Source organism: Mytilus californianus, unplaced genomic scaffold, assembly GCF_021869535.1.
Source record: "Mytilus californianus isolate M0D057914Y unplaced genomic scaffold, xbMytCali1.0.p SCAF_23, whole genome shotgun sequence".
Lineage (NCBI taxonomy): Eukaryota > Metazoa > Mollusca > Bivalvia > Mytilida > Mytilidae > Mytilus > Mytilus californianus.
In genome coordinates, this window is record NW_026262672.1 from 726,929 (window position 1) to 747,633 (window position 20,705).

Consider the following 20,705-nt stretch of genomic DNA (forward strand, 5'->3'; position numbering starts at 1 on the left):
TATGCCATTTTTGAAATATATACATAACATAGCATTTGCCCATCTTTATTTCAGATGTTTCAATGAAAAGTATGCTAAATTCAGTCTTTTTTCTCTTACTTGTATTTGTCAGGTCTGTATGCCTGCATACCGACCTGGTGTATGCTAAACCCTCACTCTATGTGTATACTAGAATTTGTCAGGTCGGTATGCTAGCATACCGACCTGGTGTATGCTAAACTCTCACTCTATTCATATACTAGTATTTGTCAGGTCTGTATGCCTGCATACTGACCTGGTGTATGCCAAACCCTGAATCTATGTGTATACTAGAATTTGTCAGGTCGGTATGCCAGCATACCGACCTGGTGTATGCTAAACTCTCACTCTATTCATATACTAGTTTTTGTCAGGTCTGTATGCCTGCATACTGACCTGGTGTATGCTTAACTCTTACTCTATGTGTACAAATGTATACTAGAATTTGTCAGGTCTGTATGCCAGCATACTGACTTGGTGTGTGCCAAACTCTCACTGTATGCGTATACTAGTATTTGTCAAGTCTGTATGCCTGCATACCGACCTGGCGTATGCTAAACTCTCACTTTCTGTGTATATTAGTATTTGTCAGGTCTGTATGCCTGCATATAGACTCAAATTATTATTTATTTTGGCATTTTTCTGCCAGGTACTTGTATGCCTGCATGGATTCTAAAATTTTATTCTGGATTCATGTTTGTATTGGCAAGTCTGTCTGCCTGAATGCTAAGCATTTACTGTGTAGTAACATTTCTTATTTACTTATGTTTGCATAACCAACCCCCCCATAGAAAATAAGGAGATGTGTATGATTTTGAAAGAGACATACAAATTTATCTCCATCAAACATGTCAAAGGCCGAATTACATCGATGTAAGGAATTACTTATGTATAGCCTTCAACTTCGTTTGAATTTGAAAGAAAGCTCTCAATTCTTAACTGCAACACTCAGGGGTTTATTCCTGTATATCAACCCGCTTTTCAATAAACTCTTGTAAAAAAATGGAATTCATAGGTTTGATTGTCGGCATACCGACCTATAGTCCTATACACATTGGAACATAAAAGTTTGCATATTTGTTTGACATTTTCAGTTCACGGTATTCTTGCATACAACACTGGTGTACGGTGAACACTTATTTTTTTTTACTTGGATATATACAAGATTTGATTGCCTGTATACCCACCTATGTTCTATTAAATTATAGTTTTACATACATTTTAGTATTGTCAAACCAAGCTGGTGTTCATTGAGCTAGTGTATTTGTGTAGGGTTTGCCTCCAGTCTAAAATTTCTGCATATTTTGTGGCACTTATTGGATATTTAGCAAGCTGAATGGTTTGCATTCTAACCAGCTGTATGTTGTACATGTATTCATATTTTAAATTGTAAAACTATTATTTTTCATCATGCTCTAAGTTAGTAACTTCAAGCATTGTGTCAAGAGGGGCGAAAGATACCAGAGGAACAGTCAAACTCATAAATCGAAAATAAACTGACAACCATGGCAAGAAAAAGACAAACAGACAAATATTAATAGTACACAAGAAACAACATAGAAAACTAAAGTCTGAGCAACACGAACCCCACCAAAAACTGGGGGTGATCTCAGGTGCTCCGGAAGGGTAAGCAGATCCTACTCCACATGTGGCACCCGTCGTGTTGCTCATGTTATTACAAACCCGGTAAATAGTCTAATTCGGTTAGTCACATTCATGAAAAGGGAAGGGGATTGTAGTTACGACGTAAGAAACATATCCGATATCATCTGTGAAACGGTTATTCCATAACGGTCAACCAACTCGTGATGGCGTCCGTATAATTTACGAAGGGATGATTTCAACTTCAGCATTTGGAACTCTTGGTTAGAAATTGATGGAGAGAAAATGAAACTGTCTTAAAATCTGATATAGTTGGCATTATGCATACTAAATAGACAGTGATACAACAAAGTGTTTAAGTCATTGTGTTTGCATCTCTGCCTGTCAACATGGTGTATGCCAAAGTTCTTGGTTTTTTTTAATGCTTTTAGGGGGATGTCTGTATACAATTTGCTTTACAAAGATGTATGCCAAACATGCATACATTTATTTTAATTATCGGTAATGTAAACAATTTGCAATGATCTGTCTTCACTGCATATCATAAGTCGATATCTAACTGGATTAGCTAATAGATATGGAAATTAGTGAATTTATAGCATTATACTATGGTAAAAATTGTTTATAATGGCATATTATACACTGGAGTTGTAAAAATAAATCCTTCAATCAGGAAAGCCAAAGAATTGATGCTTTTTCTACATGTTCTAGGTGTCGTCCTTTTCTAGTGAAGCCATTTTTACTTTATTAGCAGGAACAGCAAAAGGTCAGGTGTTGTTCATTGATGTCGTAGTTTTCTAGGAAGGCATTGGTTTAACCTATCCAGTCACTAAGAAGTGTTACAATTCAATTCATAAGCAACACATAAATAGTTACATGAAAGGTATAGCCACTGTTTGAAAAATGCTGAAACGAGAAATGGAAACTACATATTATATACATATATATATATGTGTGAATATTATACACTTCACAACTTTAACATTATCACAATTACTGATTTTAGAATGTATATGAACTAAGGGTTCTTAGTGGTTGAATTGAAGTCGTTCCCTTGAAGTTGAAAGTATTTTTGTCGCCATGCATCTGATTGAAGATCAATGAAATATGTCATTTCCTTATTAACATTCATTTTTCCAATTGAACACTCTTGAAATGTGCTGTTCTGATCCTTTCGCAATAAATGTATGTTTAATTTGTTTGAATTACTTCTTTTTTTGTTTTTTATTGCTCACTATATTTTAAAATTTTCTGTCTGTCTTTCGATTTTGTTGATAGCTTTTCATATTACCCTGTTACAGTAACAGCTTCTTACATACACACATCACAAAATGCTGCAGTGATCATGTGACAAATGTACTGTACAGTTTTCCAAAACAAGGACACATCATACAACCTCCTTGTAAAAAAAAGGAGATGTGGGATGATTGCAAATGAGACAACTGTACACCAAAGTCCAAAATGAAGTGGATGTAAGCAAGTATAGGCAACTGTACGGACTTCAACAATGAGAAAAACCAATACTGTATAGTCAGATGATAAAAGGACCCAACATGAAAAATAAGAAACAATAATTTATAGCAAAACAATTTACGAAAAAGAAATACGACATACATGAACCAATGACAACTTCAACTACAGGCTCCTGACTTGGGACAGGCACATAAAGACTAGTGTGGCCGGTTTTAACATGTGAGCGCTCCCCCCCCCCTTTTTACCTTGAACTTTTGTTTCCCTAAAAGTTGTTAGAATAAGAACTGAAGGGCATTGGTCATGCATTTTGAAAATCTGGATAGGGGCTGAATTTCAATTTTTTTTTTAAATCCGGGACACTTTAACTCAGTGGCAGATCCAGAAGTTTCATAAGGGGGATGGGCTGGGGAGGGCGCTGAATTCCTTAGAAATGGACCGCTCCAGTATTGTTTCCCTCAATAAATCAACTAAATTTTTCCCACAAAGCACCCCTTAAAATCCTTAAAATTGTAACTAATGCAAGGAGACATCACTATGGATGTACACATAATCGTATTTCCCATTCATTTTTTCTCTAAATACTTTCAAGGGGGCGGGGGGGGGGGGGGGAGGGGGGGGGGGGTGGTAATCCAAATACTTATGACGTCTTGCAAGGCTTTTTTTTTTTTGGGGGGGGGGTAGCTTGATAGTAAAACAGCAGTAAATTTCGCCACATGATGTCTAGCATGAAATTGATTGAAGTGAACAAACCTCTTGAGAAAACAAACTTAGCGTAATCAACAATCTTGTATTATAGTTTTCAAGCCGGATTTGAATCAGTCAGTCACTTCTAAAAAAAGAGGGTGTTCTATGGAATTCGTGGAAAATGTACAAAAACAGCTAGGTTTACTTACCGTAAATGTATCTGACATTCTGTTTTGCTTCTGGTATATTAAAATTTAGATAATCATGAATAGAGCGTATTTTTCAATGAATTGTCCATTTTCTTCTCCGTGACGGGAACTCCTTCATTGATCATTCACATTGTTTACATTTGTAAATGACGTCATATAGGAGTGCGTGACATAAGGTGTTATTAGGTCATTCAACGCAGATAAATAGTCCATTTGTTCTTTGACTTTTTATCATTTACCAATACAAAGTATAAAAAAAACATTTTGTTTTGTAATCAATTGCTATTATTTTAATTAAGTGTACTGGTAAAAAGTAACTCGCGTAAGTCAAGTGCTATCCGTCTATAATTCCCTCCGCCTTACGTCAGAAGGTCCCTGACGTCATTTAAAATTTTGTCAACAACTTGGAACCTTGTACAAATTATGATCGCCTCATTTTTCCGTAATTTTAATTTGCAAACAAACAGATAACTGTCATGTCAATAAAGTGATCATAGTCGTGGAACTTGAGAATCGGTTTTCATTTTTAGATTTACAACAGTAAACGCTTTACCGGTTTGCCCTGCAAATTAACGCTTTTCTGTTTACCTATCGGGAGAAAATATAGAGGTCAGTGGTAGGCTTTTAGTTTTAAAAAAAAATCGAAATCAGCGTTAAAACACAACTACTGAAGTAAAGGATTTTTTGGAAACACCCAGGTTCGTATGCTAGCATACAGACCTGCGAAATACAACATTTGATTCAATATTTGCCGTTCTGCATACACCAGGTTCGTATGCAGGCATACAGACCTGAGAAATACAATGTATAAATCAAATGTAGACTTTAGCATACACCAGGTTCGTATGCTGGCATACAGGCCTGAGAAATGCAAGTTAATTTATTACAATTCAGTTCAGCATACACCAGGTGTTCAATATGTCAGATTCACGATTTTCAAGTGCTTGATAAAAAGAAAAACGTGTTTTTCTTTTATTTTTCTCGTTTTTGCACAAGTTTGTCTTATGAGCGATAATTCGACCTATTTGAGTACGAATTATGGCAAATGACCGTTAATGAGAATTTCTAATTTTAGATGAGAACGTGTTACATATACATTTGATCATTTTACTTAAAAATCGTCGTTTATAGCGTCGTAAGTATGCAGCAACGGATGCAGACATAGTGAGGCCGTTTGTGTATTAGGTTGTATGAACAATATTCTTTAATTGTTATAAATTTCAATAATTTCTACTGGCGATCTAACGAAATATTAACCAAAAGTTTTGCCTTGTATTTTTATAGACATCGAATAAAATTCCGGTCATTACGGAATATGGTCTTCAAAGATACAATTTACCAAAAAGAAGTAACAAATACATTAATTTCTTTTATATCAATGTGATTTTCGATCATCAATAAAGGTTTTCTATGTGAAAACTTGCTATATTTTCCAGGAATGCAGTAGAGTATATCTGATTTCAAACACATACAAATCGATCTATACTATTCAAAATTGCAAAACGCAAGCTGAAATCGTACCAAGTGATTATTATTTTTGCACACGACATCTAGGCTGTCGTCTCTCCTCTAACAGTAGAGTACAGCTGGTTGAGTATCAATATTCAAGATTCAAGATTTTATTTATAACCTCAGACACATACAGGTGTACAAAAGGACAATTTAATTACAAACATAAGATAATACATAGCGAGACATGACAGGCGAAACACAAATACACAGTATATTATAAAAGACAATTGGTATAATTAGTATTTTATAATTTTTTTCACGAAAATTGATAACTTCTTTTGAACGTGTACGTTACATATAGACAGCAAACCAGTAAATTTGTTCTTGCATGGATTCATTACATAATGATTAAGTATAAACTTTGATCTAAGAGCAGAAACATCAGCATTTTTACAGATAAACCATATATGAAACTCATCCCCTGTTCCCTCATTACATTATGTACATATTTTACTTTCCCTCGCGATTTTAATGTTTTGATCGTGTAATGTCTTAATTTTTAAGGTTACGCGGGTTCAGTATTAAGCGAACACAATTGGTATGAACACATTTCGGGATACGTGTAGAATATATTAAAGAAACTTTCAATTATAAAGTTTTTTCGAGGATTTTTAAAGTTACACATACAAATCCTTGTTATGTTTTTGGAATAGGCTTTTAATGTAGAAAATATGACATTTATATATAAAGTACATGTAATTCTTTATGCTAGAAATCCATAAATGAAATTGCATAAATCACAAATGTCTCTAAACGAAGATTGTCAAATCAAATCTACACTATATAGGTAGAACGCAATTAAATTTTTCATCATTTACAATTGCACTTGGATTGTTTGGATTTTATGTGGTGTGCAATGTAAGAGTGGAATACCAAAGTGTCATAAGAGAGAATATTTTTCGATTAAAACACACCCGGGAACACCAAGAAAGGTTACCAAAGAAGTTATGGGAACTTTACTGATTTCATCGTATATATTTCTGATAGTTTTCCCGACCTATTCACATATTTTCAAACTGGAAAGGTAACCTATTTCAGCGGCACGAGCCTTGAACACGTGACAGTTGTAAGTAACAGGTCATCTCACAGATACTATTGTTATAATAAAAGATTAAGTACTTACAAAATATGCATCTTGTAGAATGTGAATTGACAAATATATTATTTTCAAATTCGCAGTCCAAGTCAAACTGAAAATCTGTCACAAACAATTTTCATACTATAAATCCATTCCAACTATATCAATTTAAACACACACTAGCTGGCCCGGTTTTCATTAATTTAGATAATACAAATTTAGCTAAATTTTGTGTATTCACATCAACAGACAAATCTCACACTTAATATCCTAGACGTTATTAATACTCACTTCAAATTTTGATTAACAATTCATTGATACGGATGACAACGCTTAATAAAATATATATTATAACTTTCCGTTTAAATTTTAATTGGATGCCCAGCGGTGTCATAATGCCATAAAACTGTTAATAGAAAGCTATCTTGATACATAGGTAAATGAAAAAAAAAAAATTCAATCGTAAAAAAAAATTCACAATTCCGTGCATTAACCGGGGAAAAGTTACCACGTAGAAACGCTTGTATAGAATTCATGATATCCCGTAGGTATATAGTGAAACTGATAAAAAAAAATCATTTTGATGTTAACAGTTTACTTGTCACATGTCTTTTCTGTGACTCATCAATAGTCCATCGACAAACATTACTTGATCTATTATTCAGTGAAATGATAACATGCAGAGTGTATACAAGTATACTGTAAAAGCAGAGCATCCTTAAATTCTAGGCAGTTGCTATTTGCCCGGCTAACCGGACGAATAGTAGCAGGACTATTTGTCCGGCCAATACAATGTGCATGTCTGTGTGTGTGAAATAGTAGTTTTGTCAAAGCAGATTCATACGTGTTTCAATTTACGAGTTTTACCGATGCAAGGATATTTTATATACTGAGTTGAAATGGCCTAGCGGTAGTCATGTCACTTTGAATGCAACATGCTTAATCAAATTTCGTATTAAATGCAAATTTTGCTTTATCTTTGCGGAGCATTCATAAAGTATTTAAAATTAAAATAAGAATTATAATAGCTTTAATAGCTCAGATTCAAAACATTGAGAATAAGATAAGCTCCTAGCTGTCGACATATACTTCTAAATATATAGCTTGTGCGCCATCAACACCCCCATAGTCTTTAGAATTAGGTAAACAGACAGAAAGTCACAGGACTGTTGGATAAAAGCTCTACAGAGTTTATGTTGTATTGTTATATGTATGACCGACTTTAAATAAATCTTTTATGCTAATTTATAGGACAAAGTCACAAATGACTGTTTAAAATTGTTTGATTATACCGGGTATAAGAGAAAGTTCCTGAAATAATTATAAGATGTGTTTATGTTTACATTTTATTTCTGAAGTATTATCTTATATCTTATTCTTTCAGCTCATATTTATTTCAAAGTTACCGAAGAGATATATAAATTCATAAGTCGAAGCATGGAACAGTATATCTAAGGATACGTATACAAATCCTTGGTATATCTAACGTCAATATATATTATATGTTCCTGGTGGAAGACAAACTGACAGTGACGTGGCCAAAAAATATATATAATGCCTTTTTCTCGGACTAATACATTGAAGTATACAGAAATTTACAGTTCAGGACATTATTATTACCCAAGAAGATCGTTTAACATTACAAAATTGTCTTGAAAGCTGTGGTTTGGTTTTTACACTATTTCAGGATTCTTTGTATTTATATGGTTACTAGTTATATTGCCAACTGGTGACCTAAAAATGTTGGTAGTCATGTATGGTATTTTGGTTCTCAATTTTTTTTTGTATATATCAGTTTTTATTAATTAGGGCCCCGCCGAATGGCGAACGCCCTATAGTGATCAGTCTGTCCGTCTGTCCGTCTGTCCTTAACAAATAGTGTCCGCTCTATATCTAGAGAACCGTTATGATTTCAAAGTTTATACTTGACATGTATATTAACCAACACCAGAGGGTGTGTCATAATGTATGTTCAACTTCCTAAGTCAAAGGTCAAGGTCAAAAAATTTGGTTTTAATTGACAACCCCATGTCCTATGGTAAAGATCGTGTCCGCTCTATATCTTGAGAACCGTTATGATTTCAAAGTTTATACTTGATATGTATACAAACCAACACCAGAGGGTGTATCATAATGTATGTTCAACTTCCTAGGTCAAAGGTCAAGGTCAAAAACAAACGTTGGTTTTAGATTACAACCCCATGTCCTATGGTAAAGATCGTGTCCGCTCTATATCTTGAGAACTGTTATGATTTCAAAGTTTATACTTGATATGTATATAAACCAACACCAGAGGGTGTGTCATAATTTATGTACACTTTCTTAGGTCAAAGGTCAAGATCAAAAACTTTGGTTTCAGTTGACAACTCTATGTCCAATGATAAAGATACAAATTTTTTACCACACATTATTCACAGCGGAGCCCACAGAGATGGCTCCCATCTCAATGATATCTAGTATTTTTCTGTTATGCTATAATGGTAGGTTGAACCACCCTGATACTGGCAAATTTTTAATGTCTGTAGTGTGTTTTGTTGGTTGCTGTTTATCATATTTGTTTGTTTGTAGCTTTTGTATATAAATCAAACTGTCATCACTGTTGGGTTTCTCGTTAGAATTTATTACATTGTGTTAGATGCATGGCTGAGCCTTTTATAGGTTGCTCATTATGAAGTATTAGTTTTGGTCATTGTCGAAGGGTGTGCAGTGACCTATTATATAGTTACTAACAATTACATCACTTGGTCTATGGTTGTTGACTGTCTCATCGAAATTCATAACACATCTCCTTATTCCAGTTATTTTACATTATACAAGACTACAATATTATCAAACGAATGTTACTTATTGTTAATAGTTGTCGGACTATTGTTAACATAAACTGTTATCACAGAGGTCTGTGTAACACTTATCAATTCAAAGTTTTAAAAAGTTTTGAAATTTTAGATTTTTGGAATTTTGATCAAAGTTTTAAAAATATCAAAATTCCAAATTATTTAAAAGTTTTGAAATTTTGAAATTTGACCAAATAATTAAAATTTTAAAATTCTAAATATCGTTTTTAAATTTGATAGTTTAGATATTTGATCTAACTTTAAACTTAACGTGCAGTTTTGATTATTTCGCTTTTAGAAAGTTTGATTTTTTCAATTTTTGATTAAGATATCAAAAATAGAAAAGGGGCGAAAGAGGGGTACCTGTAAACACGGCTCTGATTATGATCATTCTTAGTTAGGAATAAAAAGCACGAAGTATACATGTAAACTGCGAAACGAAATAAAAGCGGAACGAAACAGAACAAAATTAAATGAAACGTTACTGTTTCTTAAAAGTTAATGTATAAAATAAAACCAGAGGCAGACAGTTGAGAGCGGTTAAAAATTAGATAACAAAATAAATATTTCTCAAAAAAAGAGAATTCATTTTAAAACAAGACGCACGGCTCTGATTATGATGATTCTTACCTTAGAAAAGAAAGCACGAAATCAGAGACATATAATACAAGAGATTCGCAACTCTAGTAGAGTCTATATAACAGCCAATGAAATAATTTTATTTACACCAAGGATGTGTATATGTATACACATAAACAATCTTACTTTTAAACCGCCATCTCTTTACCCCAAAATAAAAAGACAAAAACCACTACAAATGATTAAAAGACAAAAACCACAACAAATGGTTGTCTCGTGGAAATAAGGTTATAAAATACTTTTAAATAGTGTCTTCCATGTTGCTTTTATGTATGACCTCGGCTCCCACTTCAATGTTGTGAGTTTTTTTTTATAGATTTTGTGTTGCTTCGAGGACACACATATCCATCTTTGTGTGCAGTGTTGTCAATTGTTTTTGTTGTTGGGTCTCTCGCTTATGTCTTCGTCACTTTCACTATCAACAAAGAGTTCGTTATCAGTTTATTCAACTAGGAGTATATCTAAGTCGTAACTATTAAGATTGTCATCCCACGAAATAAAATCGGAATTTTCCATATTGCGTGCACATGAATGACGCTTTATTCAAATGAGAAATTAATTGTAATTTTCTTAAATATTAATTCTCAATACACACTTCGAACATGAAGAAACCATAAATTTACCGACAATCATTTAAAAAACAACTCAATGCAAGCCTATGATGAAACTGTCAAACAACACTTAGAAATCAAACATTTACCGACAATCCTACAGAAAAAACTAAATGCAAGCCCAATTAATGATGAATATGAAAATAAATAAAATTTTAATAATTTATAATTATCAAGAATAAAAAACAAAGCCTATCACGATTAACAATTAATTAACATATAAATAAGTTTTTTTCCCCACATAAATCAATTTTACATTTTGTGAATTGTATTGTTGGAAAGAGTGCGGACACCTGTGGTGTAACAACTTCTTGTTTACAAGGTGTCAATTAAAACTCATTATTGATAACATGTTCGTGATTTACCTGGTCATCGAATAATTCAAACCTAATATACATGTCACACTGTGAAATTATGTCTCCGAGACAGGTGTATATTCAATAGAAACCCATTATGAAACTATCAAATAAAATGAACTCTGATACAATATATGTTTTAGTGTTAATTATTTAATATCAGTTTTTTTTTAATACAATATCAAATTATGTCTATTTTTCAATAATACCAATCTAAAATCAAAATTACATTAAAATAAATAATTAAATATGAACTCAAATTATTTAATTAATTATGATAAATTTAACACTGAAACAGTTTATGTTATGCTTAAACATTCGTCTTTACTGCGAGTACTTTTATTAATGACTTTATTACCTAAGGAGATCTCGCCAGGTTTAACTAGTGACCGCGTGTTTTTACGGGATTTCGCCGAGTTGCGAATCTCTTCTATTATATGTCTCTGACCTGAGACTACTATAACACACATATGTGTTATAGTAGTCCCAGCTCTGACGAAATATAGCAAATAATTTTAAGTGCAAAATAAATAATCTAAAGTAGAAGTTTTTTTAAACGAATTGGACATCACATGAGATAACAGTATCCTGAAAATATTAAGGTTTTGCATCTATTGAAAAAAAAGATGTAAACCTATTTTAACCGGCATCAAACAAGTTGATTTACGTTTTGAAAATCTCTAACATAAGCTTTATATATATAGCGTTTCAGATAAATAATTCAGAACTATGTGGTTTACCAAGCGCCCATCATTTAGGAGTAACAGTGAAAACTGACCAACTCGCAGAAGGTCAAATAGTATGGTTAGGTTGAGTATGTATATATATTTTCTACTGAACTTTAAGCAATAAAATGGCTCAATACACGTTGTGTTATCTCAAATTTGATTTCAAATTTTTCTGTTTTGCTCTATGACTGCTTACTTTCTGCAGTCATGTCGGCAGATGAAATTATTGCTTGTACATTTTGAACGATCATCTTTAACCTTTTAATCAACTATTTCAGTTATTTATAAATGGTTGTCCTTCAAATATTCGGCTTTGAGCGTTCCTGATAAAGGTAGATCCAGAAAAGCGCTTCGGACGCATGCAATTTTTGACGTTTTGTTTTCTATCGATTGCATGACGATCATATATATATTGCCTTGTATCATTGATTTTAGTTCTAAGTATTGGTACAGTAGGAAAAAATAAACTTAGTGAACGTTGTGCTAGCCTCGAATGTTGGTGGTTGTTGATATCTTTTTTACGCTTTTATTTGCATACCAAATATCATTGACTTAACATTAGCAGTTCATCTTAAACTGATCTAATCACAAACTAATACATGTAAACTAAGCAAAAGTTAAAAGTAAATAGATCATGACTGAGGGGGCGGGGCCAAATATTCTCCATGGAAATGAGATGTGCTAATGCTTATACAACTGAACACCAATTAACATTGGCCTACCACTAATGTTCCCCTTCAAGGCATTGAACTGACCTAATCACGAACTAATACATATAAACTTAGCAAAACTTTCAAAGTCAATAGACCATGACTAAGGGGGCAGAGCCAAATTATCTCCATGGAAAATGAGATATGCCAATAGATAAAGGAAGATGTGGTATGAGTGCCAATGAGACAACTCTCCATCCAAGTTACAATTTATAAAAGTAAACCATTATAGGTCATGGTACGGCCTTCAACACGGAGCATTGGCTCACACTGAACAGCAAGCTATAAAGGGCCCCAAAAAATTACTAGTGTAAAACCATTCAAACTATGCTTATACAACTGCATACCAAATATCATTGACCTACCACTAGTGGTTCCCTATAAATTGACCTAATCACAAACTAATACATGTAAACTATGAAAAGTTTCAAAGTCAATAGACCTTGACTGAGGGGACGGAGCCAAAAAATCTCCATGGTAATGAGATGTGGCAATGCTAATACAACTGCATACCAAATATCATTGACCTACCACTAGTGGTTCACCATGAACTAGACCTAATCACAAACTAATACATTGTTGACGTCGCCGCCACCGTTGCTGAAACAGCATACCATGTCTCGCTTTTTGACTCCGTCAAGGCGAGACAAAAAAGCAGCTATGATCAACATGATCATTGGTCATGATGGTGATGTAAATAAGATTGCACATGCTGAAATGTCACGTCTCAGCTTTACCTACATGTACATGAGTATAATTGAATTGTTGTTGAAATTCTGTAATTTGAAGGTTTTACTAGCCTACAAATCACATACACTTTACATTATTAAAAACTACATTAAAATGAAGTCAGGTAAAATTAACCATGCCAGATAGATGATGTAAACCTTAGTCATTCCATACCTAAAATTTAGTGGTATATATACATAGTATCTGAGAAAAAGACCAAACATCCAAAGCATGAAAATTACATTGTCCAATGAACCTTGAAAATGAGGTCATAGTCAGATGAAACCGGCCAATCAAACATGTACACCTTACAATCATACCATATCATACATATCATGCCAAAATAGTGATCCTATACATGTAGCTTATAGCATCTAAAGAAACATTGGAAAATAGATCAAACCACAAACACTAAACATTGTTCAATGAACCCATGACAGGTCAATGTCTGATGAACCCTATCAGTCAGACATAATACACTGTACAATTGTTCCATACATCAAATAAACATGAAGTTGATTTACTGGCATGACTGGAGTACTGCTTATATATATATATATATACACAAAAAAAAGTTTCTTTTCAAGCGGTGTACAGAATTATATATTAAAAATTAAATACACAAAAAGAGTTTTAAAAGCAGCATTGTCTAGCGCTTTCATCCATCTTGGGACTTTTCAAGACTATGAACGTCGTTATGAATTTCGTTATAGGGAACACATTAGTAGTCTTGAAAAGTCCCAAGATGGATGAAAGCGCTAGACAATGCTGCTTTTAAAACTCTTTTTGTGTATTTAATTTTTAATATATATATATATATATATAGTATCTGCGAAACAAACTTAACAATGTGACTATAAAATAACCTTAGTCACTTATCCATGAAATAAAGTCAAGGTCTGGTCAACCCAACCTGATAGACAAAAAGACCTTGAAAGATACTCATATACAAAAAATGTATCCAATTACTCATATAAGAGAGCATTTCACTGTTAAAAAAAAAAACAGCATTTTTTTCATAGTCACTGAACCATGAAAATTATGTCAGGTGCAATGAACATGATGAACATATGAGTATAATGAAAGACTGAAACTTCATAACATATTAGCTATCTGAATACAAGATAAGAAGCATCCAGATCTTTTAGATTTTAAAATGTAAAGCTTAAAAAATAGTTTACATCACCCCCCCCCCCCCCCCCAGATTGTAATATCTATTTCTTGCATACCACCAACTTTTGTCGTAGGTGAGACAATAAAATGATACTTTGAAGTACATGCATTGTTTAATATGCTTGACCAGTATAAAATGCAAGTTTCAGTATGACCAATAATTTAGACTATTATCAATATACATGTATGTACATTCAGACTCTTATAAGTACAACAAGCAGTCATTTGACACTAACCAACAAGCATGCGAGGGCTGTGACAGACCCTCATGGGTAGTCAAGGTTGTTTAACACCCCCTGGTGGTACATGTAGCTCACAATAGCAATGACAGCATTAACTTCAGATGTGATGTACTATAAATTTCACAGAAACCAGAAATTCTCATTATCCAAATTTTAAATGAATAATTATCCAAGGTATTCATGAATTCAGATATGATGCACTATGGAGACACCTAAAAATCCATAGGGAAAACCGGTTGTGTCAGTCCTGCAATACAATTGAGGATGAAAAACATTATTTTTTCTTTTCTATTGCAGGAAAAACGCTACCATTAGACCCTTTTTTCATTGAAAAATTAACAAAGGCTAAAAGTATAGAAAATTTTAATAGCCTCAATGAAAATGAAAAAATGATAAATATTCTTTGCCCATCAACACAAAAACAGATAGAAAGCTTAAGCATAGGTTCCTTTATAAAAACGTCATTGGCACTAAGGATAGGGGACTCATAATTGAATTTTGAACTATTTTCATTAGTTTGTTTAATATGATTATACATGCTTTTTTCTTGTCATTTAATGTATATAATTATTAATGTTGTTTTTGTCACAAATCGTATAAGTTGGTTTATATGGCAATACAAGTTTGATTTGATTTGACTATTAGTAATCACAGAAACTATGAATTTTCATTATTCCAATTTGCTATTCTAAATGAATAACTATCCGAGATATTCATGGAATTCAGATATGATGCACTATTAATATTCCCAGAAAACTATGAATTCTCTTTATTCCAAATTGTTATTTCAAATGAATAATATATCAAAGGTATGCACTGTCATCAAGTAATGTAGTCTTTCTTACAAATTGTAAGTTTGCTATTTGTTCAATGCACAATTTTCTTCTTGTCCAATCTAATCCGAACATCCCATCAACATCATGGCATAATGCTGTAAGCCCTATTTGTTATTTACAAAAGCAATAAGTAAACACAAAATTATGAATTATTCCACTGTTTCACAATTAGCAGCTATGAGAGTTACTTAGTGACATCTATATATATTTCCTATATCATGTATATGCCGGCTTCATAATCTGGCTGGGAATGATGCTCAAACTAATGTGAATTCTACAAAAAAAAAAAACATTAAGAATAAAGTACTGAAACTAATCTAATATTGTATATATTTACTTGTATTTATCTAGAAGAAAAACCGGCGAGTCTAATTTGCTTGATAACAAAGTTCTATGACTAATACAACTGTATTTATGACTTATACAATTGAACTTATATATAAGTCTCATATAACAAGAAGAATAAAATCTTTCTTTGGGTTTCTATTTTTAAAAAGATATTGTCTCTCTTTCTACATTAATGTTTTCTTATATGTGTACTTCATTGAAGGGTTACTGTCTAATTGAGGCTAGCACTTTGCATTTGTTTTGATCAATTCTTTAAAGTCTGACATAGTTATTTCTCTCTAAAACACAGCAGCTGATATTTCTTTTGATCATTTTATAAAATTACTACAAAGATAAGTTTAAAGAATGATTAATAAAAACAGAAATAAATGCGTTTATATCTAAAAATTTCTTTATTTTAGAAAGAAGGTATATTTTGGATGATATATTAGCACAAACTTGGTCAATTTGATTTCTCCAGTTAAGTGTGCTGTCAATTTTAACACCTAATAATTTTTCACATGAAGAATTTTGTAATACTTTTGAATTTATTATCAAGTTTGGTTGATAAGTCTGAATTGATAGTTTCTGCTTTGTTCCAGTAACCAAACATTTTGTTTTATTTGCATTAATGAACATGTTATTCCTTTTGCACCACTCTTCAACCCTGTGTTAATCTTCTTGAACATCATCATGTATATTTTATATGTTTTTCATGTGGACGACCATTCATGCCAATTCCAAAACATGATTAAAAGGAGATGTTGGGTATATATTCCAAAGAGACAGCAGTCCCAAAACCAAGACAAGTAAAAAGGCATCAATCAATTTCGACTAACCATGCTAACAGGGCAAAATTTATGTAATAACTGACAAAGTTCACATGAAAATATATAGTATAGGCCACACTAATTTGAATCATAGTTCTTTGGATTGAATGATAATAATATGTGTGCCGTGTGCAGAGCGTCATCCCTCCACTATTACATGATAAAGTATATACAGATATTTTATTCATCATGTTCATTGTAATTATTCATTTTGAGAAAAGATGAAACCTCCACAACACTTGTTCAATATGAATCCTTATAGGTACACGCCTGGGGGTACTGTACATGATGAAACAATTAACTCATTTTGTTTTATCAACTGTTTTTAAATGGCAACTGTTATGACTCTGTGCATTGTTTCAGGAATATTAATTTAATAACATTGTGAAGTTGTTTTATTTTGATGATTAATTTTATTTTGAACAATCTAATAGATATTCACTTTCAATGCTTTATTATATTATAAAATCTATTCATGTTTCGTTGTCCACGACTCAGGAATTATTTGAAAAATATACTGAACATGCATTTTTGCTAAATAAGTCAATAAAATTAATAATTTTCACAACATTTTATATATAAATATTTGATTTGTAGTAAAATTCAACTTGAATTATCTCAAATTATATTAAGTAATTTTATAATAGTAATTATTGTACATCGGCATCGCCCACAAGGTAATTAAGTAAAACAAGGGACATACTTATAAACCAGCGTTAGCAAAGTTATTAAATGAATATGGACATGTAAAGATTGTTTGGTTGGTAATAAAAAATCCAGTGACAAATTAATCATGCAAAATTAGGACGAGACAGTTATCAATACATTAACATTATCATGATTATCATACAATATGTATAGGTCCTGTAATAGGCCATCCTGCACAACCAAACCAATGCACCACATGTTAGGGTTTTACAGTAAGACGATGAACAGGGGTGGATCCAGCCATTTTTAAAAGGGGGGAGGGTCCCGACCCAGGATAAAAGGGGTTCAAACTATATGTCCCCTTTCAAATGCATTGATCCTCCAAAAAAGGGGGATCCAATCCCAGGAACCCCTAGCCCCGTCACTGGATGAAGACCAAGAGTAACCTTTTTTCTATTCCTTTCAATTTGTCACCCTTGGCCTTGGGATGTATTTGAAGTACATAAGTCGTAAGGGTTTAAATGACATAATTTCATAAACATGATAAAGGGGAGGGGAATGGTGTCATACATGAATTTCAACGATGCATAAACTTTTTACAATCCTACATCCTAACGTTGTATTGGAACATGCCACTATGCACGAGTGCGATGATATAGAACGTTGATTCATACCTGTAGGAACAAATGTGCACATTTTTCCTTCAAAATCTTGGATCCATGATTATTCTCAAATTCTGATGGACATGCTTTAAAATGTTGTTCATTTCTACTCACCGATTGCAATATTCAGAGCAGCTTATATTGTACTGTAAGTTTTCCTTCCACGATTTTGTGTAAAATATAGTTTGCCGACCTGCTTTTCCGCCGACAAAATGCAACAAAAATAAAGTGGGTACAGTAACGTTAAATCGTTTACGGGTGAAGAATTGTTTTCCGTTTTTAATAAAACTTGACAGATTTGATTAATCATTATCGAAAAATGTCCCTAATGGATAGTAATTCAAATTAAACCAGTTTTATTATGCTGTATAATATATATGTAACTTAGTCATATTCTTTAAATTTACTTCACATACACCGACGGAACATTTTCACTTCCGCATAATCATCATGATAATTTATCAAATATATTTCAAATATAAATTTGAATTTATGAATTCATAAACCATCATCTCCAATAATATATAAACTCTATTTTTAAACGAAGGCTTCTGGTATGTAAAACAAGTTATAAAAGACTCTAAATAGACAGAATTAAAAAAATAAAAGATACCTTTAGGAAAGTCGAATGCACAAGTCAAACACGATCGCAAAATAATGAAATAAACAACAACAATATATTTTTTTTAAATATAAAACATGTTTAATAATTACATAGGAAAAAGTAAGAATTGAAATTGTTTTATTTTTTTAATTAAGTAGACATGGTAAACTATCAAAGTAACATAAACCGTCTTCTTTCTAATTTGTATTTTACTCTTGAAGGGGAGCAACCCCTGATACACACTGGGAAAGTTTCACTCGTTTTGTGTCCAAATTATTAAAATCTGAACACGACTGAACACGGTCTGACAACATCTTGACGTAATTTTGTATCCATGGTCTGATTTCGACTGAATCAGTCGTAACGGATCTTAACAGCTCGCTAGAAGATTCAGTCTTGTTTATCTTGACATGCCTTAACGGACTGATTTACCTGATGCGACTATCGATCGGAACGGCGTCTGAAAAGTTCTTAAAAGTCTTGACGTTTTTCTCTAGCGGTAAATCCAGTCGATTAAGATATGATCAGACCAAAATGACCGTTTCAGACTGAAATCGTGCTACTAGTGATTTATACTTAAAAAAAAAATATTTCCCATTTTGTACAGTTTCAAAAGAGTTGCAGCTTAATGAAATCAAACTAATGCTTTAATATTATAAATAGATTATGATAAGTTTAGTAATACATAGAAATAAAGGCCTGAATGTTACATTCATAAAATATATATATATATGATAACCAAAAATATAAATAGCACTACAGAAATATACATATATATTTATTAAGTTCAAAGATAGATAACTCTTCCTTTTAGAAGTCATAATCAAAAATACTCATGGTGTTAATCATGAAAAGAATTGTGCTCTTACCTCTGTCTGTCTGTCTGTCTAGCTAACATTAAATATCACTCTTAACCAATCGAACCACCATAATCTGGATTTCTAGTCTTCACTTTACATTCAACCAAATATAAAACTGACACACAATGCATATTACAAATATAAAAAATCCTCATAATATAGTTTCTTTTTTATACTTAACCAATTGTTTAAAATATACACACAATTGATATACAACACTCAAAATCATTAACAAATTTAATCCAACATAATTAAGATGTTTCAGTTATGTTTCTTTATAACGTAATTTATTAAAAGAAAACATGATTTGTGTCTAGTCAAGAATTTGTATAGTGTCACTATACAAATCCTTGGTCTAGTGCACACATTTTGCTTCATTTTGTATAATAAATATTATTCTCATACATGTTCTTTCAATTTCAGAGAGTAAAAAAGAGCAACAGGATTCAAAATAAATGTTATGACTTTATTAATTGTTTTAAATGGTTAATTTGTTTGTAAATGTCCTGTTTGTTAATGTCTTTTATTATGATTTTATTTATGTTTTATTATATTTGTGATATTAACCATAGTTTTTATTTCACATGGCCTTCCAAAGTTTTAAAATACATTGATATTCAAACTTTTAAAAAGTTTATAGTCCAGCAAACATGCCACCCATTACAATTTCCACGTAATTGTTACGAATTTTGAACAAAATTACAAAGTTACAATTAACAGGATTAACAGTCTATTAAATATGGTTTAAGGTTACCATTTATTTTTGTGGACAATGTTGTTCTTAAAATAGTGCAAGTAACATACACAAGATGAACCGCTTGGATAAGGGTATAAAAGGTGAATTCTGTGTAAATATCACTTACCTCGCATTTATGTAAGTCCTGTAAGGAGGGATTTAAATCCCCCAGTCTTCAACATCCTGTACAATACATATCACCAGCAGAAGTTAAAACCAGACGATGAGTTTCGAAAATACACCAAAAATGGACTGAACTGCAAATGGAAGAAGATGATTGATTGATTGTTGGTTGCTTAACGTCAAGTGGCAAATATTTCATGCATATTCAGGACGAGAACAAGTTCACAATAAATACAATAGGTAGGTCTGTAATATATTAAGGGATTAAGGTCGGAGAAATTTAGACTGCCACGGATAATGAGGGTATATTGGATAAGGACAAACATTTAGCCTTGCAACAGGTCACCTACGGACCCCTCAAAGAGTTGTTGCAAGGGTTCTTAACGTGCAAAGAGCGTGGCACTCTCTTTACACGAGGCATCGGATTTAACGTCCCCATTCTGACCGGACGTGGCTGCAAATTTGTACATCCCGCACAGCC

At 32.5% G+C, this 20,705-nt stretch overlaps 1 long non-coding RNA gene across 1 annotated transcript; it reads right to left on the minus strand.

Annotated features, from left to right (window-relative positions):
• Positions 1-14,944: 14,944 nt before the first annotated feature.
• On the minus strand, positions 14,945-18,554 carry LOC127732302 (uncharacterized). Its single transcript, XR_007996169.1, has 2 exons — positions 18,016-18,554; positions 14,945-15,708 (listed from the first exon to the last, which is right to left on the minus strand). It is a non-coding gene; the product is annotated as an uncharacterized LOC127732302 (long non-coding RNA).
• Between the last annotated feature and the right edge of the window lie 2,151 nt (positions 18,555-20,705).